At 48.4% G+C, this 22,498-nt stretch overlaps 1 protein-coding gene and 1 pseudogene across 1 annotated transcript in view; both read left to right on the forward strand.

Moving 5' to 3' along the window:
- Positions 1-22,498, forward strand: part of LOC145394071 (DNA polymerase lambda-like) — a 342,275-nt gene that overhangs the window by 192,752 nt on the left and 127,025 nt on the right. The gene's annotated exons all lie outside the window — the stretch shown is intronic.
- LOC145394040 (uncharacterized) lies at positions 878-5,403 on the forward strand (annotated as a pseudogene).

A 22,498-nucleotide genomic window follows, 5' to 3' on the forward strand; every position in this document is an offset into this window, starting at 1 on the left:
AGCTAGTTCTGCTTCAAGCAACTTTATGATTGTTATATATTCCTCTAGGTCATTTTCATACTTCGTATTTTCTGATTCACACAGATTTTTATCAACTTCCCTCAGAACAGCTGCTTCTAATTTGGTGTAACTTTCTTCATACTTACTCCATCTCTCCTTTAAGATGTTCTATAGACTCCTTAATTTTTCATTTGAGAGTGATGTTTCCTCCAATGCTTCATCACAGTTGTTTATAGCTCTTGTTACCCATTCTGCACTACCACTTGTTAACGTCTTTAACAATGGAAGAACACTTTGGATGATTATATTCTCCACAATATCATTCACTTTCACATCCTCATAAATATCATTTCCTTCTCCCTCCCCCCCCAAAAAAAAAGGATAGTACGGTGGTGTTCCCAATCCAGTATGGGATTCAGCCGTTCATCACTTGAAACAATCTTTTCCCCCCAGAGTTCGGTATATACATATTTCTGTGTCTGGCACCTCTACCGTTCGCGGAGTCAAGTAATGCTCCACTAAAGCAATCTTGAACCCGCTTAAAATCTCAGTACACAACTGTACGTCGGTTCCCAGATAACTGCACCAGTGACAACTGAACCAGTAACAATTCAACCAGTGGATAATTCAACGAATTGAACCAGTTGACAACTCAACCAGTGACAACTCAACCAGTGACAAGTAAGCCAGTTGACAGTTGAACCAGTGACATCTATATCAATGACAACTGGACTGACAGTATTCGGACAACCAAACCAATGACAATCAAACCAGAGGACATATGAACTACATGTTTTTTTATTTACTCCTTCGTGGTTGTCAGTCTCTGCCCAGCTTTCACCGCACGAGCCGTTACTACTCTATGGCTAAAATTGTAATGCCTCTTCAGTTTGGGAGCACCAAGCGAGGGAAATCGCTCCTCGCATATGCTGGGCATGAATATGTGGAGAGGAGCAGAAAACATTGGATGACTCCAGGAATCTCCAACTGGCAATGTCGTCATTATTGTAAATACAGATGCAGCGCTAGTATAAAGACAGAAGGGGAGAGAGTAACCAAGGAGCCCGGCGTTCATAATCATTCTGGTGATCCACTAACAGCCCATGTACAGCAGGTGATAAGCACACTACTTTCCTTTGGCGAGGCTTGTCAGACAGTGTGAGAAACTTTGTGGCAAATGCTGTAGCTTCTGCAACTGAGGATGTTCTGCAACGACTGCCACAAAAGTCATCACTGGAACGATTATTAAGAAGAAAATGTCAGCACAGTGAGAATGCACATGAAATCCCAGGCTCCAGAAACTTCGGTATTCTTCCAGAGTATCTAGAAATAATTTTGCATGATTCTGGAGCAGGTGATGTTGACAGTACCATCTGCATAGGTGATATCAACATTGTCACCAATCTCAACGGCAGTGGTATGGTATGGATGTGCGATGGTACATTCGAAACCACAGCTATTTACTTCTTTCAACTTTACACCATTCATGCCAAAGTCAGCAGCACCCATCCTCCCTGTGTTTACTTCCTTCTTCCGAACAAAACCCAAGCCACGTACGAAAGGATGATTGACATCCTTTTCTCACTCATGCCTGGTCTACAACCTGAAAAACTCCTCAGAGATTTTTACACTGCAGCCATCAATGCATTTACCAAAAACTTCCCCTCTGCCTCCACTTTGGCTGCTTTTTCCATCTCAGTCAGTGCATCATAAGAAAAATCGCTAGTGTCCGCCTAAAAACTAGGTATGAAAACGACAGAGAGTTTTCTTTGCTCATGAAGTGTCTGCTGGCTTTAGCACTTGTGCCCGAAGATGATGTCATACCAGTTTTTTGAGGATCTTGTCATTGCCCTCCCTCAGGAGCCGAAGTTGAAGAAGTGGTGGTGTACAGTAATCACTCCAATATCCGGATCAATAGAGCCATCGGTAGGTTCGGATATTGGTTTTGTCCGGATATTGGGCCCCAGCTTATGGACTTGTACTTACGGACCCTAACACAGAGAAACACCTATACAACTCCCTCCGGACATGCATAGCACCTATTTAACACCCAAATCACACCAATAAGGCACATAAATGACTGAAATAAATGCAATAGACACATAAAATGTGGGTTTAGAAGTATGTTCATACATTAATAAACATTCTGGTACTTATGGACTCTAACCGAACCTAACCTAACCGAACCTAACCGAACTCTGAAAAACACATTCCTACTGCACATGCATGAGGTAAGTTTAGTATGGAAAGAAGTACAGTATGACACTTTCTGGTAAGTATAGTATGGGAAAAAATACAATATGAAACATTCTGGTAAATATAGTATGGAAAATAGTACAACATGAAACATTTTGGCTACTTACAGCAAGTCCCTGGCCACCTCGATGAATAACCGCCTCCTCTCGGACTCTGACAGTAAGAATGATTTCCTGAAGCACTTGCACTACACTCTTCCTGAAGTCTTGCACTGAACTTAGTCACTAACACACAGAAGTCCGTTCTTTTCACAGTGTTCACTTTAGTCCAAATAATGTTCCATTAAATTTAAGTGTTGCACATTAACTTTTCCCAAGTTTTTTTAAGTTTCCAAAGCCAAAACAAAGAAGGTTAGTTACGTTAAATTTCTTTTCTACTTAGTCTTTTCTCCCAACTTGAAAACCTTAACACAACACACCGTTTTTTTCACTGCACAACACTCAAAATTCCCGTGTGGTCTAGTGGAAAAATTCTTGCTGTTTATTCACTGTCAGAGCCCGAGAGTATCACTGGCAGGCGTCCAAGGGGTGCATCGGTGGGTAGTGGTGATGGCGTACCAACTACAGAAGACTCTGAAGACAGCCGCAAACTCACGTCGAGCAGTGACTCCACTGTAGCTGATGTGCTGGGCTGTGGCTCGGAGCATGAGGGCCTGTCTTGGGGAGGCAACGGAGTGGAACCAGGGCTTGGCACAGCGGGGGTCACGGGCCTGAAAAAACTGTCAATCGTTGACTGACGCAAGGACCGACGATTCTGGCGATTGATGATGCGCTGCCGGAAAGCACGCGCTTCCTCCACGAGTCCCAAGGGCCCCATCTCCCTGTCGCAGTCCGGGTGTTCCAGGTAGTCTAGGACGAACTCTAGATGTTCCCGGAGTGCGCTCAGCTTGGGGATGGCTGGAGTAGTGTCCTGCTGGGCGGAGTCTGCATCATCATCGCCTTCGTCGTCGGAATCTTCAAGTTCGGGACTGACACCAGCAACCGAAGACGCGATCTCGATATCAGACGTCTGATACCCAGGATCGCCCTCGTCGTCGTCCAACCACTCACGAACATCGTCCACATCAACATCGTCGCCGTGCGTACGTAGCCGTGCATGGAAGTCATCCACGTCAAACCCTAGGAAATCGTACTCCACATCTGTTCCGAGAAGCAGACGAGACCAACCATTTTCAAGAGTTTTCACAGGGACTTCCTTCCATGCACTAGCCCAGTTGTACAGCGCAGACTTGATGTTGTAGCGGCGAAGGTTTTCCAAAGTCCGCTTGCCTCGAGTGTCACGTCCTTCCCTGCGCTCGTCCTCGTCCTCGAGAACCACCATCACCTCGTCCAGGAACTTCCGACGGTACAGGCGCTTTGTTGCCACGATCACTCCTTGGTCCATTGGTTGAATGAGAGCAGTCGTATTAGGTGGCAGAAACATGCACCTAATACGGCCATTCTCAGCAACCAAGTCCTTGTCGCACGGGTGGGCAGGTGCATTGTCGAGGAGAAGGAGAGCCTTTACCTGGTCGCGAGGAATTCCCAGTGTCTTCGTCTGGTAATGTATGACCTCCTTGATGAAGTGATGGTGAAACCAGTCTTTGAAAATCACAGCTGTGAACCATGCTTTCAAAGAATGGTACCATACGACAGGAAGGACATCCATCACCCCACGAAGGCACCGAGGCTGCTTTGCACGGCCAACAATAACGGGCTTAAGCCGGTGCATGCCGTTAGCATTGGCACAACACAAAGCAGATATCCGTTCCTTAGAAAGCTTGCGGCCAGGTACACGCTTCTCCGTCTCATCGGCGAGAGTGTTCGTTGGCACCGAGCGATAGAATAGGCCAGTTTCGTCAGCGTTATAGACTTGACCGAGAGAGTGAGGCCCTCCCTGTCGATCAAGCCTTTCACCTTGTGCCGAAACTCGTCCACTCCATCCTCGTTAGCGTCCAATGCTTCGCCATGTGCTTTACGGTTAGTAAGGCCATGTCGCAACTTGAACGCGAAGAGCCAACCCTCGGATGCCTTGAAGTCTAGGGCGTCGTGAAGCCTTGCAAACTTCTCAGCAGCAGCCTTCAGCTCCGTTCCACGTACCATCACACCAGCTGCACGTTGCTGTCGATACCAAATCAACGTGGAGCGGTCGATCTCTGCATACTTGGGAGTAAACATAACCTTCCCTCTCCTCGTTGCGTTTGCTTCTCGACGAGAAGTCAGCCGTGTACTGCATGAGCTTGTCTCGGGAACGCTTGATATCAAACAAAGTCGACCGGGCCAGGTTGAACTCGCTGAGAATGCGAGAGGAAGACCAACCCGCATCAACCTTCTCCAATATCTCCCGTTTCTTCTCCAGAGTCAACACCACTCTCTTCCTTTTCTCAGGAGGCGGGGCCATCATCACACACACTAAGAGTATGGCAGAGAGCAGCAGGAGGCCTTGCAGCAAGTACGGCACCACCACAAAAGCGAGCACGTGGGCAGCCATGACGAAAAGCGTAGGTCTTGTCGCGGTGAGAGACAGGCGGGAAGTGGGGAGGATGCAGCGGCGCTCTATCGGACGTCGGAGGAATGACGAACCAAAACAATGCTCTCACGCGGCGCGCGCGGCAAGTTCAAATTACGGACGGCAAAAAATCGATTTTTTTTTCCAATTTTTTTGGATTTTCGGACCATTTTGGGAATGTTTGATCCCAGGACGATAAGGTTCGGTTAGTGGGGATGTTCGGTTATTGGGCGTCCGGATATTAGAGGGATTACTGTATTTCGAGGCCACTTACATCTGAGGCATGCAGATTGGTGGAAATCAAAGGGATCCCTGTTTTCCTATCAAACTTTGGAACCACTTCGAGGACGCCAAAGGAAGTGCTCCAATATTCATGAATTGCTGTGAAGGGTTCCACAATGCTCTGAAACTGGTGTACATGTGTGTGCATCCAAACGTGGAAGTTTCTGAAGGGCATCACTCGGGACATTGCCGTCCAGAGTCTAAAATGCTTTGGTACATCAGTGCGACACACCCACCAACAAGTATACCAGACTTGCGCAGCGACTCACCACTAAATTCAAGAGGTATCGAGGTGAACCAGATAAGCCCTTTTCTCTGCGAGCAATAGTTAACATGCAGGTCGTTCAAATAGGGAACACTGTAGTACACTGGATGTGATTTTTCTATAATACATATCCACAGGTACTATACATATTTTTATACTATACGCTATTTTACTCTACCAAGATGAATGAACCACTGTCCACTGGTTCATATTTTATATCCATTGGTACATTATACTGGTATATCTAATATACTATAGCTGTAGCCATGTGTCTGTGTGTGTGTGTATTTTTGGCAGCCAAAACTACACACTCAAACTGCAGCAAAATTGGCACAAAAATTTCAAAAAATTCACTGATGTGAAAAAACTTGGTCCCATCACGATAGAAAACTTTTACTATATTTAATGAGCAATCAAATTTTGACCAAAAAATGCTGCTCACGACACCCGGTCGGTTGCCATGGCCGAGTGGTTAATTTCTCGGACTTGCATGCAGACAACTTGGGTTCCATTCGCGAAGCTGCAAATAACACGATCAATTGGTTAGCTGCAAAAATCCAAGTGACAACGTTATACTACAACAACACATAAACGGACCATCATGGGCTCTTCGATGTCGCCTTGACGGCTGATAGTGACAACTAGAACAGCACATAAACATGACTCGGATTACCTGCAATGATCACAACGCGCGTGCGAAGCATGAGGAAACGAGTGAGGAGTACGAGGAAACGAGTGTGAAGCATGAGAAAGTGAGTACACAACGCAACAGCCCTCCACAGGAGCAAGTGCAAGAGGGCCCGAAGGGCCCACGAACACTTGTTATACACTATTTTACTATACCATTCACAGTGAAGAATATGTTTCTCAATAAATTTTTAACTGGTTTAATGCTCATATTTTATATCCACTGGTACTGTCCAATATAATGGTATGTTATATGCTATTTTACTATACCATTCACAAAGATGATTATGTTTCTCAATAAATATTTAACTGGTTAAATTGTCACTGGTTCAGTTGTCAACTGGTTGAAGTTGTCACTGGCTGAGTTGTCAACTGATTCATTTGTCCACCGATTTAGTTGTCCACTGGCTGAATTGTCCACTGGTTGAATTATCCACTGGTTGAATTGTCACTGGTTCAGTTGTTACTTGATCAGTTGACCGGTCACCCTGTACTTTTACTTGGGGCAACAGAATGTCAGAATTTTTGTCCTGAGGGTATTCTTTTATCAAGACACCGAATGTTAAGTTTGAACAATAGGAGTCTCTATGAGTGGGGTATAACTGACACCCTAACTCAGCTATTGTTATCTCCTTCGGGCTTAGCTAGCTCCCCTAGATTTGGCGATTTGGCCAGAACTTAAAGGATACTTAACTAGATAAGTCAGAATGACAGATAATGACAAGCTTGCAGTCATGGTTGGGATGCGTGGGTCTAATCCAAGCATCCAGGTGCTGACTATATACAGTGTGCACCCGTCAGATAGCTTGCATGAACGAGACTGAACTGGACATGACGTATCTCCTCCTTCATTGGATTCAGAGGTGCCAAATATTATTTAATTATAATTACTTAAATACAATAACTTACTTCATGATATTTACAAGGAGGGTCTAATTTAACATGTTAATCTTAGTTTAAAAAAAAAATTAAAGCCAAATATTCATTTTATTTATACTGAAATATATGAGACCTTCTTCCATTTTCCACGTCATTGTACCAAGCATGTGCAGTCAGGTACAGTTGCGAGCAGATGACTCGAGGCTACCTAGTCCACCAACATATTGGTGTTTTATCTGGTAACAGTGGTAGCTATGAACTTGACCAAAATTCAGTCGGCTGTTCGGGCAAACAAACCCAGTGATAATTTGTCTGTGCAATATTAAGTAAACGTATTATATTTAAAATGCCGGCGGTGACAACACAAGCCACCACCACACCCCCAGGAGGAGGACACGGAGGGCTGGACGGCACGTGGATTGCTTCCGGGCAACAGGGCCATAAGATCACCTGGGCCACGCGTTCCTATTCCCCAGAGCTCGTCCACCGCCGCCACCTTAGTTAAAGTGCACTACCTTCTGGGCAAGCTAACCACCGACAGGATCAGGGTGGAACTGGCCTAACAGTTCCAAGCAGCACCCCAGCCATGGCCTATAGCCGGGCATCTGAGACAGCCGATAGCCGCTCAGTTAATAAAGAGATGGCCTATAGCCACTCACAAAAAGAAGGGCCATGGCCAATAGCTGCTCACAAAAAGAAGGTCCACGGCCTATAGCCAGGCACCAGAGACAGCCTATAGCCACTCACCAAAACGAAAGGGCCATGGCCTATAGCCGGGCTGCCCAGTGCTGCTCACACACCCCTACAGAAACCAGCGATGGCCTATAACCACACTGGGGAGAGACAGATACATCCCCTCTCTTTCTGTAGTTGCCTCGGAGGGCACGCCGCCAGCGACAGCCTATAGCCACGCCCATAGGGAAGAGACAGCTTGTAGCTGTTCCTCTCCTGCATGGCGCCCTCCTTGTGGGACCTCGGTGATGGCCAATACGTAGCCACACTGGCAGGCAGGTGAAGGCCTATAACCACACCTCGCCTGAGTGTCCATTAGGGAGTTGGGCCCCGGCGATGGCCTGTAGCTGAGTCGACAACGAATGGACAGCCTGTAGCCTCCCTCCATCTGTTGCCCAAGGGAACCTAGTGACGGCCTGTAGCTGCACCAGGGAGAGTCACAAAAGTCTCTTGCCCCCTGTGACTCCGCAATGAAACGGTGAGCTGTGCTCAATCCTGCCCTCCGGCAGGAGCACAGGTTACCCGCCTGCCCACCAAGACCGAGGCAACCTCCGGGAGGAAGTCCACTAATCAGGGGATTGGTGGAGCGGCCCTGTACTGTCCGCGGGGTTGTTCTCCCTCCGTCAGGAAGAAGAGGATGCCTACCTGACGGTCTCCAGCCAAGAGCGACGCTGCAGCCCAGCCCTGACAGTGGTGCCCCCAGCAGAAGACCACAGCCGGCGCCCTTCCAAAAACGTCCCCCGGACCTCCAGATGGGCCCACTCCCCACCCTGACAAAGGCGACGCCCATCCTCCACCAGGCACTTGATCAAGTGCCTCCAATACCTGTTCGGCCCCAGTCCCGAAGGCTGGACTCCAATCCCCATCCCCGACAGTGAGGGGACCTTTTGCCACACACAGCCTGAGCCCCAGCAGAGAGACGACACCCCTGAGAGTGGTCCCATGGCCGCGGGACAAAGGGACTCCCACAGGGCCTCTGCCCACCCCGGGCTGAGAGTTGTGAGCCCTGGACCTTCCCTTCTCCCAGTGAAACTAAGTGTGCACAAAAAGACAGTGAATTTAAAGTAAACAGTGAGATCGGCACTAAGAGTATAGACTTGAGTCTACAGTGAACACAGTGAGGCTGGAAAAGACCCAAAACAAGTGAATAAAGAAAAACAGATGCCCTAGTGAATTCCAGTGTACAGTGGGGCCAAATAAGACTCTAGAATATGGAGGCATAGACAGTGAATATTACGAGCAGTGATATTTCCCTTGCCCCCTTGTAACGACACATGTAACTGTTTCCCTCCCTTAAGCAAGTCAGTAACACCCTCCCCAGCATTCAGCCCATGAACTCAGTGTCAGAACAGTGAATGCCTCACGACAGTGCCTTACCACCACAAACAGTGTAATAGTGCCTTTACCCTCCTGAACCAGACTTAGATTCCTGTGCCTACAATATCCTGTGCTATACTAGACCCATTAATGCCAGCCTATGTATTGATTCTTGTCTATGAAATTGCGTGAGATTGTCTACCTGTTCCACATCAATTGAATTTGTCAATATACGTTAACCCGCCCCATCCCGACATTTTCTGAGTAGTGGTACGCCCCAGTCCCGACATTTTTGGACCTTTTTTTTTTTTCGGCTCAAACATCCGCTTTTGGTGAGAAACATCAAAAATTCATAGAGAAATCACTCAACTGAGGTTTAAAATACTCGATCCAGGTAGGAGTACCTCCTTACCTTACAAGGTTTTCTATCAGGCTCGCTGCAAGGAAAACGAGTTCTATGGGAGGATAACTATTCTACACCACTCATAAACGGTATTTATTTATTTATTTGGACGAATTTATATGTAGTATGAGAGTATATTGGTTTTCAAACGGTAATATAGGCATTATAAGCATTGTTTCACTCACTAACTCATCACCATTCCTGACCTTTTTTTGCCACATTACCTGATCATCATTTCGGATTGTTTCTTCCTCTAATGTTTGTCCTCCACATTGTCATCGATTGGGGAAACACTCTGGCCCTGAATTTCGTACCGTGGCATGACATGACTTTACTGGCCAGGTCACTGATAACAGGTGAATTGCTGAGAAAAGGTCATGCAGGGGGGGGAGGAGGTCATGCTGGGTAAGGCATTGTCCCTGCCTGGCATCTTGTAGAGGAAGGTGTCCTGTGTATACGTGCCAAAAATCACTCGCGAAAATTGAAAATTGTGAAAATTAGAGACCTTGCAATGTCCTTGCAATGTTGCCGCGTTAATTTACGTCTCTGGGATATGAGTGCACATCATGTGAGGACGTGAATTTACGTCTCCGGGACGGGGCGGGTTAAGGTTGTTGCCCTGTGTTATTATGCCCTGGCCTTCTCTCGTTTGGCTAAGCTCCGGTCTAGAAAGAGAACCCAGCTGCACTCTAGGCATTCTAGGGATGGGAAGCCGTCAGAACACAAACCCTTCTTTCAAGTAACACTATCACAAACCCTGGGTGTTTTTCACTCAAAATTGGAAAATTGGAAAAAAATACCAAATACAGAGCTTTGATAAAATAATGTACAAGAAGGAACTTTAGGCTTTGTACTTTAACATTACAAAGGATTGAAAATCACATCACTTTGTTATGGAAACTGAGTAATAAAAATAGTGACTAAAGGTAAGGATATTTTGGCTCGTTTCACGAAAATAATCACACACCCCAAAAATTCAGCATATGCCTTTGGAAAACCTCCCACGTCCTCATGGACACCACTGAAGGGGTTGCCATGCCCCTGCTGCTGTGGTAGAATCCCAATGTTCACTTTGGTTTTCAGTCTTTGCACATACGAACCAAGGCCTACAGCAGAGACCCATGTGCAGACTGTAAGGGTGTATCCTTCCTCTACCATAACTGGCTACCAAATGAAGCTACTGGAGGACTGGCAACCCTGGGAACATGGGAACCATACACAGTGGCAATGACGTCATGTGGGTCAGGTGGAATTCACCCAGGGTTTGTGTTCTAGGGTTACACGTAGCGTAACAATATTGATTATGATTAACGTGTTATACACATGGTAGATATAAAAACCATAGTATTACAACATAGGCATCTAAATAGTGGTGCGTTCATTCATGTGAGACACATGGGTTTCGGTAGTGATTTATTTTGTTCGACTATCGTCGTGAACCAAACAACATTTACCAGTTTTCAAGAGGTGCCGTAAGGTTATCAGCCTCCCCACAACTTAGTGTTATTATCACAAAAATACCGTCATGCCAGTCGTGCCTCCAGGTGAACCTCACTTTCGTTGACCTATGAAGCTGAAGCAAGTGGGAGAGTTAAAGGTTCACACCACAGTAGGTGAACGGGGGGAGGGGTGTGTGGGAGATATAAGGAGGGTGATGGGTGAGGAAGGGCGGGACGAGGTGGGACATCCGATGGGAGGGGGGGAAGGGGGCGGATGGTTGTCTGAGGTATTTTACGTACAGTTGCAGACATATTGAACAGAAGCACCCCATCTATCAGCGAGGTAGTGTAATGCTTTCCGCACCTGGTAACACTGATAGCACTGGAACTTTACCAGGTTTTGTTCGGTTGCTAGGACAAACCAAATGCAGTGATCATTGCCACCATGCGCAGTTATTGGTGGTATGTAAACAAAATCCTCCCCTGCCAATATACTGATAATAACAACGTTTTGTAAATAAGGTAATATAATAATTTCACATCCGAAACATTAGTATTTTATTCACATGAAACCCACATGTTTCTTAAGTGTGACTTTCAACAAATGTCATGAACCATACATTTACCAACGTATACTGTATAAGCCATTGTAACATTATCTGCATTCCCGCACCTATCACAATTATCGCAAAGTTACCATGATCCCCCTTCTCCCTGAACGTGAACCCAAAACTGGTAGACCTCTTTAATCGACGCAGTTTCATGAGAGGTGGCACCACCAGAGGAAGCAGCGTGGCTCACCTGGGAGACAGGAGGAGGGAGGTGGGTGAGGAGGGGGGCAACAATGGTCTGGGTAGTGGGAGGTGGGCTTTACACGAGACGAGTGATGGAGTAGAGGAGAGTGGACTGTGGCAGGAAGCTAAAATGGGATTGATAAATGATACATTAATGACTGGTTGCCAAATCAGCTACTATTTAATGTTGATTATGGAATTAAATAGTCAGGTCATTAAACGTTATGCAGACTTTGGCACGTTATGCATTCTACCAGCATTTTTTGTGTTAAGCTAGACGTTTATGGGTCGGCTCCCTGTCCTAAGAACGCCTAGGGTGTAGCTGGGTTCCCTTTCTAGACCGCAGCTTAGACACAGTATGAGAGGAACAGGGCATAAAAACACAGGGCAACAACCTTACACGTATATTGACAAATTCTTTGCTATGGAACAGGAAGACAGTTTACACAATATGCTAAGCAAAATTAATACATAGGCTGGCAGGTGGGTTTCGAGTATCACACAGGATACTAGATAGAAAGGAGTCTTAGTCTGGGTAAGGAGGCAATACACAACTTTCACAGTCCCTGCACAGGAGGCTCGTTTCCAGCAGAAGGCAAAATATAGATTTTACTTGTTCAGAAATATTTACTCTGACACTGACTTTGGTTCCTGTTTCACGATGGTTATATGTGTATTGTCACTGATTTCTTTTTTCTTTATTTACACAAGGTAGATGTGCAGTCACAGTGTAATGGGGTGTATAAAAGCCCACGTTGCCCGTAGGCAGAGCGGGGATCCTCTCTTTGGTTCAGTGGTAATGTGCGCACATATGAGGCGCGAGGGCGCAGGATCGATTCCCAGCCAGACCACTGTGATTAATTTGTTAAGTTTCAGGTTGGTCCTTTAATATTGGTTGGCAGCATTGTGGGATGTGAGGTGGGGCTTAGAGGGCCATGATGTTGAAAGTATCTAAAACCTTACATCCCAGGGGTGAGCTGTCTGTGTGGTTCGCAGGCTTCCCCAGGTGGCCTCCAATGTGCTACGGTACCACGTGTGTTCGAAACTGACCAAATTAATCACTAGAGGAAGAAAGGAGTGATGTAATGGGGTGTATAAAAGCCTGCGTTGCCTGTAGGCAGAACAGGGATCCTCTCTTTGTCTCAGAGGGAACGTGCGCGCGTATGAGGCACGAGGGCACAGGATCGAATCCCAGCCAGACCACTGTGATTAATTTGTTAAGTTTCGGGTTGGGCCTTTATAACAGAGTTATGATAACGACACTGAGTTTTGCCTCTCGTCTTGCACAGAATGGATATGCATTGTCTCAAGTGTCTTTCCTCATTTTACTGAATCTCACTATTCACTTACACTGCACAGTTTTTGCCTCTCACTGTCAGCCTGTGGGAGCCAGGTATCGCAGTCACTGTTAGGTAATGTCACTGATCGGGCAAAGGGGAAGGGGGGAGGCCTGGGGACTCACAGTTGTTGACCTGGGGTAAGCGGAGTCCATTTGGGAGTCCCTTCATCCCATGGCCACGGGACCACTCGCAGGGGCGTCGTCTCTCGTTGAAGGTTTGGGCTGGGCATGGTAAAGGGCCCCTCATTGTCAGGGCTGGGAACTGGGGTCTGGCTCTTAGGACTCGGGCCAAACAGATCCTGGAAGCACTCCCTCAGGTGCCTGGTGGAGGAAGGGCGTCACCTTCGGCAGGGAGGGGTGAAGTCTCACCCCAGGGTCCTGAGGGCACCCTCAAAGGTCCATCAGCTGCAGTCTCCTTCCCGTGGCATCGCCGTCAGGTTAGGGCTGCAGCGTCGCTCCCAGCCAGAGTTCGTCAGGTGGAGGTCCTCCTCAGGGGCCGACTGGGTGGAGAAGAGACCCAGGGATAACACCGGGCCTCTCCACCAGTCCTCGGAACAGAAGTCCTCCTCCTGGAGGTTGCCTCGGTCTTGGTGGACATAGGAGCGGCCTGCGCTCTCGCCAGTAGGTAGGGCTGATCGCAGGTCGCCCTCACACTGCAGAGACACAGGGGGTGAGGGACTTTGGTGTCCCTCCCCGGCGTGGCTATCGGCCATCACTGGGTTCCCTTGGGCAACAAACAGAGGGCAGCTACAGGCCGTCCCTTCACTATCAGTGCAGCTTCTGGCCGTCACCGGGGCCCAACTCCCTGGTGGGAATGCATACAAAGTGCAGCTCCAGGCCGTTTCTTGCCTGTCGGCACATCAGCAGGCCATTGCCAAAGTTCCGTGTGAAAGGCGACATGCACACGAGGAGCAGCTATCACCCATCTCCTGCCTACTGACACGGCTACAGGCCATCGCCAGTGTCATGCCCTCTGAGGTAACTGCAGAAGGAGAGGGGACATACCTGTCTCTCCCCTCGTGCAGCTTTAGGCTGTCACGGGTTCTGCAGGGGGTGTAAGTAGCACCTGATGGAGCGGCTACAGGCCGTCTCCTCTTTGGCAGCCCGGCTATAGGCCGTGGCCTTTTTTGTTTGCAGTTTTGACCGTCACTGAGGCCCAGCTATAGGCAGTGGCCCTTTGGTTGGAGCGGCTATGGGCCATCTCCTTGCCGTCAGAGCAGCCATGGGCCGTCTCTTGCTTTGTGCGGCTTCCAGCCATCGCTGGGGTGCTGCTTGGAGCTGAAGGGTCAGCTCCACCCCGATGCTGGTGAGGGCTGGCCCACCTGGAAGGTAGTGCACTCGGACTGGGGCGGTCTCGTCGGGCACACTCTGGGGAATAAGGACACATGGCCCAGGTGAACTTATGTCTGTACTGACTGGACATGCCGCGCGCTGTCTACCCCTCCGTAGTATCCTCCTGGGGGTGTGGTGGCGGCCTGGGTTGCCACGGCCGGTATTTCATTTCGTTATATCGTCTATAGGACGAACTACTCTCCACAGGGTGGCACATTACACAAACCCTGCATTATTCGTGTATAGTGATGATTGTCATCACATAGTGATATGAAACGTCAGGAAAGCTTGTATATTTTGTAGTGAACAACATGCCACTGTATTTTATCAGAATTATCCTGATTTTGCCTCAAGAATAGTGAGGCTCATTGAATTGGAGGGTTGCATGATTCGTATGAATTCAGGACACACATCCAATGACAGGAAAAGAAGATTAAATCTCCGTTTCAACTGTAAAAAAGGTAATCATCATAGTGCTTTGTATCCAAGGATGGTCAAAGAAGATGTTCCTAAACCCGCAAGTGTCAGTATGACTGTTGCAAAATCAAATATTCCAGTCACAATGCCAGCTGCAGTTCCAATTGCAGATGTGAAGGTCTGTCTATCTATTGCCAGACGCCTTAATCCCGTAGGAGGTGGCCACAAACAAATCGCCTCCATATCGACATGTCCCCCGCCATTTCACTGCCCTGCTCCCAGCTCACACCCCCCTCTCTCATATACCTTTCCACTCCATCCCTCTATCTCATCCTTGGCCTCCCCCTCCCTCTCCCCCCTCCACCTCACTACATACAGTCTCCTCTCTCACTCTCCATCCTCTCCACATGGCCAAATCACCTCAGTGTGTTACTCCTAACGCTTCCTATCACATCTACATCCACATCACAACGCTCCTTCACGTCCTCATTTGTCAGTCTGTCTCTCCATGTGACTCCACATGTTCCTCTCAAATAACTTATTTCCGCTACTCTCACTCGACTTATGTCCCTCCAACAAGGCCCAAGCTTTAATTTCATACGTTAGAGTTGGTATCACAATACGGTCATGTAGTAACGTTTTCACTTACATGCTCACTTTCCTGACTCTTATTACTACTTTCAAGGAACCAGCACCATTCTTCCTTGTTGTACACTTTCAAACATTTCACCCTCTAAACTTCCATCCTTACTCATCACACTACCCAAGTACTTAAACGCACTCACATTTTCCATTTCCTCCCCATCCAACCTGACTGTACGTTCACTGACTCCACTTCTCTCGAAGACCATAACTTTATTCTTCCCTACATTCACATTTAGATACCGTTTCTTACACGCTTTCCCAAGCTCATCCACCAAGCCTTGCAGCTCCCCTTCGTCTTCACTTAACAACACAGTATCATCTATAAACAACAGTACAGTACAGGGAGTTTCCAAACACTGCCCTCTCACTTGGGCCGCTCCAACATCTACTGCCCTACCTTGTATCTCTTTTATAACCCCATCCTTATACAGATTGAACAACCATGGAGACATGACACATCCTTGTTTCAATCCAACCTTCAGATAGAAAAATTCACTCATTTCACTATCCACAGTCACTGCAGCCTTAGCACCCTCATACATACTCTTCACGGCATGCAACAACTTCCCATCTACTCCATATACTCTTAATACTTTCCACAATCCTTGTCTATCCACCCTGTCATATGCTTTCTCCAATTCCATGAATGCCACATACAACTTCTTTCCCTTCTCTAGAAACTTTTCCACTATAAAAAAATAAACCGTCCTGTTCTTCTCCAATTCCTCTGTTATTTCCCTAACTCTATGAAGGTAATGATAGAATACAGGACTGTATCTGCAAATACTCTTTTTGATACAGGTGCACAGAAAACCTTCATTTTTGCTGATATTGTAGAAAAAATTAAGGTTACCCATTGTTGGCAAAGTAAATCTAGCCAGAAAACCTTCATTTTTGTTGATATTGTAGAAAAAATTAAGGTTATCCATTGTTGGCAAAATGAATCTTCCCATTAAGAAGTTTTTAACTACTAAGGAAGCACAACCCTTTGACTCAGTTAGACCCTTAATACAACTTGGCCAGTATAAATGCCTTGTAACAGCAGCTGTACTAGATACAATGGAAACGAGTATATTTATTTTATCAAAGGGCTGAGGGAAACTTCTGATCATCTACAGAGCTTAGGGGTAAGGTTGGGCAAACAGAATGAGAAATCAGATACTGTGGGTCCCATTAAAATTATCATAGGATCAGATTACTGTGGAAGATTCCTATTCAGGATTTTCAGGAAGAACAGAGTACAGATGTTCAAGAGTCCAGGAGGTTGCCTCTTTATGGGTCAGTTACCTTTTCCGAAGCACGCCATAGGAGAGGCCAAATTGGTAGACTCAGCCTTTGTTATCCCCACACAGTCATTGATGGTACCTAGAATAAGTGCAGAATTAGAACCTAGTCAAATAAATGACATACCGGTATTGGATGAGACAATTGAACCTGTACACAAACCTGTGGGACTTGGATAGTGTGGGAATACATCCTGAAGAACCAACTGCTACAAACTGTGGGACTTGGATAGTGTGGGAATACATCCTGAAAAACCAACTGCTGAAGAAAAAATAACTATGGACTTGGATGACGAGTCTCTGGAATTTAAAGATGGACAGCACTGGCTTGGATTACCATGGGAGCCAAACCATTCAGGGTTACTAACAAATTATCAGGTAGCTAAAGCTCAGTTAAATTCTCTTCTAAGAAAGTTGAGAGACAAACCAGAATATCTAACAATACAATATTATATTATAAACCATCAATTGAAGAAAAAAATTATAAAAGTAGAATCTCCTGTTGATCATAAGGATGGACATTATTTACCATATCATGGTGTATGCCAGGGCTCAGTAATAACTCCCATAAGGATAGTTCTTAATTGTAGTAGTACTGCATCCAAAGGACTCGCTAGCTTGAACGACTGCCTACCTATCCCCCACTATTCGACAGGGATGTGTTGCATAAAAGGTGGTTGAATAACGAATTGGTCGAATAATGAACCAATTTTCCCCATAAGATTGTTAAGAAATAGGGGGGTTAGGTTGCTGACCACCTGCGTCATTCAAAAAATATTCAATAAAGATGGGAAAAATACCGGTATATATGAACGAAAGTGACACAGGGATTTGAAGTGTTTTCTTATATGTTCTCAAGGAAAATGTTATGCTGAGTGTTTTTAGGTCGACTCCTCGCCCTAAAAACACTAGCGACTGAGCGGGGTCCTCTTTCCTGACCGGAAGTAAAACACCAACAAAGGAACAGGACATAAAAACTAGGCAGTACACCTTAACACATCTATTACCTTAATTCTAAAACCGCTACAATATGATACAGAGTGATATTTAGGATATAGGATACAGATACACAGAGTTACGTTAGGATGACACGGGATACTCAACACACAATATGATCACATATAACAATGGCTTGTGGTTCTATAAGTGGAGGTGATTGTCTTTCATCAAAGCCCAAAATATCTATACTCACAGTAGTAAAAGGAATATACAAGATTAAGAGTCTAGGGGAGGAGTATTACTATAAGAAAGGCAGGGTTCGGATCGTGACACTCGACTTGGTTAACTAGGTGCGGCGACAACCTCCTTGGGGTTTCAGGTTTCCCGTGCACCCGACTGCCGTTCACACTGACGGGGAAACTCCTCTATTCTGGGAGGGGGGACAACACTTGACTTACTATTATTGAATTACTTTCTTTTAAGGGGCATGTGAGTTTATTGGGATTACTAACACTTATTTGTTGACTTCCTCTAGATCGCACTATGTCACTCTGTCACTGTTCCTGTTCCACTTTCTCGGGCATATTTAGGTCGAAGAGGCGTCACTGATCTACCCGTTTTTCCTGGGTTAATTCACTCTGTCACTATAGTCGGGGGGGGGGGACCTCCGGGAACTCTACCCGTGGCGGGCATCGCACTACTCACAGGGGGAGTCACTACCCGGGTCCATTCCGTTGGTGAGTTGCAGGGAGGCCCTCCTATCTGGGGGCCTCGACCTGGGGTAGACCCTCAGCTCAGGGCCTCGTTGGTGTGGTGCAGGGAGGCCCGCCTGTCTGGGTCCTCGACCTGGAGTGGTGGCCCTCGGGACTGGGGCCAAACAGTTGGAGGAGGCAGGTCTGGCGTCGGAGGCTCCGTGGTGTGAGAAGGTCAGTGTTACTCATGCTGGTAGGCTGCTGGGCTCGCCTGGGGGTCCTGGGGCTGCGGAGGTCTGCCAGGGGACGCGCTGTCAGGTGTGGGCTGCGGCCTCGTCTCCTGCTGGTGCCTGGGGAAGACAAGAATTTCCCAGGAGTAGGGGGCAGGCCCAGACTGGGACTTTGCCTCCGCTCCGGTGACACCTTCGGGGCAACTCTCCCGAGTGATGTCCAGTTATTCCCACAGGGGAACGCTGAAGGTAGAGGGCACACGGAGACCGTGTTCTCTCTTATATACAGGGAGGGTAGCACGGAGGTGACTCTCTCTCCTGTCTCCGTCACAGCTGTGGCTCCAGGTTGCTTTACCCTGGGACCCACTTTTGGCTTTCTACTAGGGACTCTTACCCTTGGGGTGGCAGAGGGTACTGGCCCCTCTTAGCTCACTATTGGGCCTCCTGCCCTGTATGTGGCAGAGGGTATCTCTCCCTCGTGGCTCACTGTGGCAGAGGGTACTGGCCCCTCGTGGTTCACTATTGGGTGTGTGGCAGAGGGTGGTGTTCCCTCGTGGCTCACTGTGGCAGAGGGTACTGGCCCCTCGTGGCTCACTATTGGGCCTCTTGCCCTGTTTGTGGCAGAGGGTATTTCTCCCTCGTGGCTCACTGTGGCAGAGGGGACTGGCCCCTCGTGGCTCACCGAAGGTGTGGCAGAGGGTGGTGTTCCCTCGTGGCTCACTGTGGCAGAGGGTACTGGCCCCTCGTGGCTCACTAAAGGTGTGGCAGAGGGTAGTGTTCCCTCGTGGCTCACTGTGGCAGAGGGTACTAGCCCCTCGTGGCTCACCAAAGGTGTGGCAGAGGGTGGTGTTCCCTCGTGGCTCACTGTGGCAGAGGTGGGGACACCTCATGGCTCACCAAAAGGCCTCCTGCCCTTGAGGGGTGTAACTATGGCCGTCGCCAAAAAGCTATTAGGGACTGATTTTTTATCAGTCCCACCCCACTGCTGTCGATGGTTAGCCCGCCGATGAGGTTGTCTCGGATCCAGGCTCACCTGGCGTCGGGGCAGTTGCGGGGAGAAGAGGCACAGGTCAGTGGTGGTTGGGTGACCCTCTTGCCCTGGGTCATTAGCCCCCCCATTGTCCCTTCCTAGGGTGGTGGGGTGGTGGTGGCCCGGTGGTGGGGTGGGGGGTGGCGGGGTGGATGGTCCGGCGGCAGGCATTTTACCACCGTCGTCTTTGAAAAAGTCACGACCCCGTGACTGCAGGTGGTAGGTGGTGGAAGTGAACGTCTTGTGGACCGGGGTGAGGTGTTGCAGGAGGTTCGTCCAGTGGTTGGTCATGGTGTTTGGCTCTCGGTGGGGGTTGAAAGAGAGACGGATGGAGGATAGGCGGTTTGTCTGGCGTAGGAGGCGGAGAAGCTGGGGTGTCCGTCGAATCCTGATGGGTGGGCGGCCGTGGAGGCGCCATAGCACGCTCTCAATTTTGCTTGTTGGTAGTTTCCATGATTCCTGATGAAGGGGGAGGGTAATGGGGGTGGTGTTTGGGGTGTGGGTGGCATGTGTTGGGAAATGGGGAGCAGGATGGGGGGAAGGTGGAGGTGTGGGGGTGTATGTAGGTGGTGGGCGGAAGATGTGTCGTGATCTGATGGTCGTGGTGGTGAGGGTGGGCGTAGGCGGTGATGGTGGTTGGGCACGCGGGGAGTTGGTGGGTGATGTGTTGCGTGGGGCGGTGCGTGGTGGGGTGTGGGTGGGGTGTGGTGGGAGTTGTGGTGGTACGATGGTGGTGGTTGTTTCCACGGCGAAGGTGGGAGTTGGTGATGGGTGGTGTGGTGCGGTGTTGGTGGTGGGCGTAGCGAGTGGTGATTGGGAGTGGTGGGTTGGAGGAGGTGGGGTAGCCGGAGGAGATGCAGGCGGAGGTGAGGTTGAGGGGGAGGATGGTGTGATAGGGAAGGCGAATGAGTTGGCTGTGTTGGCGGGGAAAATGAGTGGCGGGGAAGTGATGGTGGTGGGTGGTGCAGGGTGGTAGGTGGGAGGGAGTAGACAGGAGGAGGCGGGTTTGGGAAGTAGGTTAGGGGAAGATGAGGTAAAGGTTCTAGGAGGTCTGTGAAGGGGAGGCAGGCTTTGTGTTGGGGAGGAATAGGCATGGGGGAGGCGGTAGTAGTGGAGAAAGTGGTGTGTGGGGTGGGAAGTTTAGGAATAGGGGTAGGAATAGGGGAGAGCAAAATAGAAGAGGCAGTGAGAGGAGAGGAAAAGGAAAGATGGTGTTTTTCCCTGTCGTAGACTGGGAGAGATGTGAGGTGGCCCCCGTCATTACGGCGGGTCGCGGGGGCAGTGGGGAGGCGCCTTCTGTGGTTTCTTCGTCCCGCTTTCCTGCTTCGAGGCTTGGGGCAATCGGCGCATGGTGGGGAGGCCTGTAGGTGCTCTTGTGTTGCTCTGCTGCACCGAGCAGCTTTTAGCTGATCACGAATGTCGTGGATTGGGCACTCAGGGCAGCAGGGAGAAAATTTCCACGGATTTACGGGGATGAGATCCGTGGGGAATTGCTTAATGTTGCCGATGCATTTGGGGGAGGAGTGGACGGCTAGAAGGTGCCTTATTAGGTTGGTTTCTTTATCCAGGTCTCTCGTCGGTTCATGTATTGTGAAGTGGTCTTTAATGAAACCGGGGAGGATCCTGAGGAGTTTGTGGAATATGAGTTGTTCCCGGGTTTTTGCGTCTGTGCCCGGGTAGGCAGCGGTGACGAGCCGCCTAGCCTGGATGATTGTGTCATCGAGGCTTCTGTCGCATGTGAGGGTGTCTAGTTGCGATAAGGCTACAACTGTGCCCAGAGATGGCGTCACTGCCTGTTTCACAATTTGCGTGAATTGGTTCCATGACAGTTCTGGGACTACTTTTGGTACGACATTGGTGATAAGTTTTCCCAGGTTAGGTAATGTAACCGCAATTTTCTCCTTATCCGAGTCAAACCCTATGTCTAAAGAGCGGTTTGATCATATCCAAATATACATCAATGTCACAGTGGTCTGGGTTGAATTTTGGTAATTGAATGTGTGGTTTGGCTGCCATTGTGCAAGTTTCCTTTTTGTTCCTCCGTGCTTTTACTCGGATCCAGAACCACCGCTTGCCACCAGTGTTATGCTGAGTGTTTTTAGGTCGACTCCTCGCCCTAAAAACACTAGCGACTGAGCGGGGTCTTCTTTCCGGACCGGAAGTAAAGCACCAACAAAGGAACAGGACATAAAAACCAGGCAGTATACCTTAACACATCTATTACCTTAATTCTAAAACCGTTACAATATGATACAGAGTGATATTTAGGATATAGGATACAGATACACGGAGTTACGTTAGGATGACACGGGATACTCAGCACACAATATGATCACATATAACAATGGCTTGTGGTTCTATAAGTGGAGGTGATTGTCTTTCATCAAAGCCCAAAATATCTATACTCACAGTAGTAAAAGGAATATACAAGATTAAGAGTCTAGGGGAGGAGTATTACTATAAGAAAGGCAGGGTTCGGATCGTGACACTCGACTTGGTTAACTAGGTGCGGCGACAACCTCCTTGGGGTTTCAGGTTTCCCGTGCACCCGACTGCCGTTCACACTGACGGGGAAACTCCTCTATTCTGGGAGGGGGGACAACACTTGACTTACTATTATTGAATTACTTTCTTTTAAGGGGCATGTGAGTTTATTGGGATTACTAACACTTATTTGTTGACTTCCTCTAGATCGCACTATGTCACTCTGTCACTGTTCCTGTTCCACTTTCTCGGGCATATTTAGGTCGAAGAGGCGTCACTGATCTACCAGTTTTTCCTGGGTTAATTCACTCTGTCACTATAGTCGGGGGGGGGGACCTCCGGGGACTCTACCCGTGGCGGGCGTCGCACTACCCGCAGGGGGTGTCACTACCCGGGTCCGTTCCGTTGGTGAGTTGCAGGGAGGCCTTCCTATCTGGGGGCCTCGACCTGGGGTAGACCCTCAGCTCAGGGTCTCGTCGGTGTGGTGCAGGGAGGCCCGCCTGTCTGGGGCCTCAACCTGGAGTGGTGGCCCTTGGGACTGGGGCCAAACAGTTGGAGGAGGCGGG

This window comes from Coenobita brevimanus, chromosome 26 (genome assembly GCF_032717465.1).
Source record: "Coenobita brevimanus isolate Jiangsu-jjx chromosome 26, ASM3271746v2, whole genome shotgun sequence".
Taxonomy (NCBI): domain Eukaryota; kingdom Metazoa; phylum Arthropoda; class Malacostraca; order Decapoda; family Coenobitidae; genus Coenobita; species Coenobita brevimanus.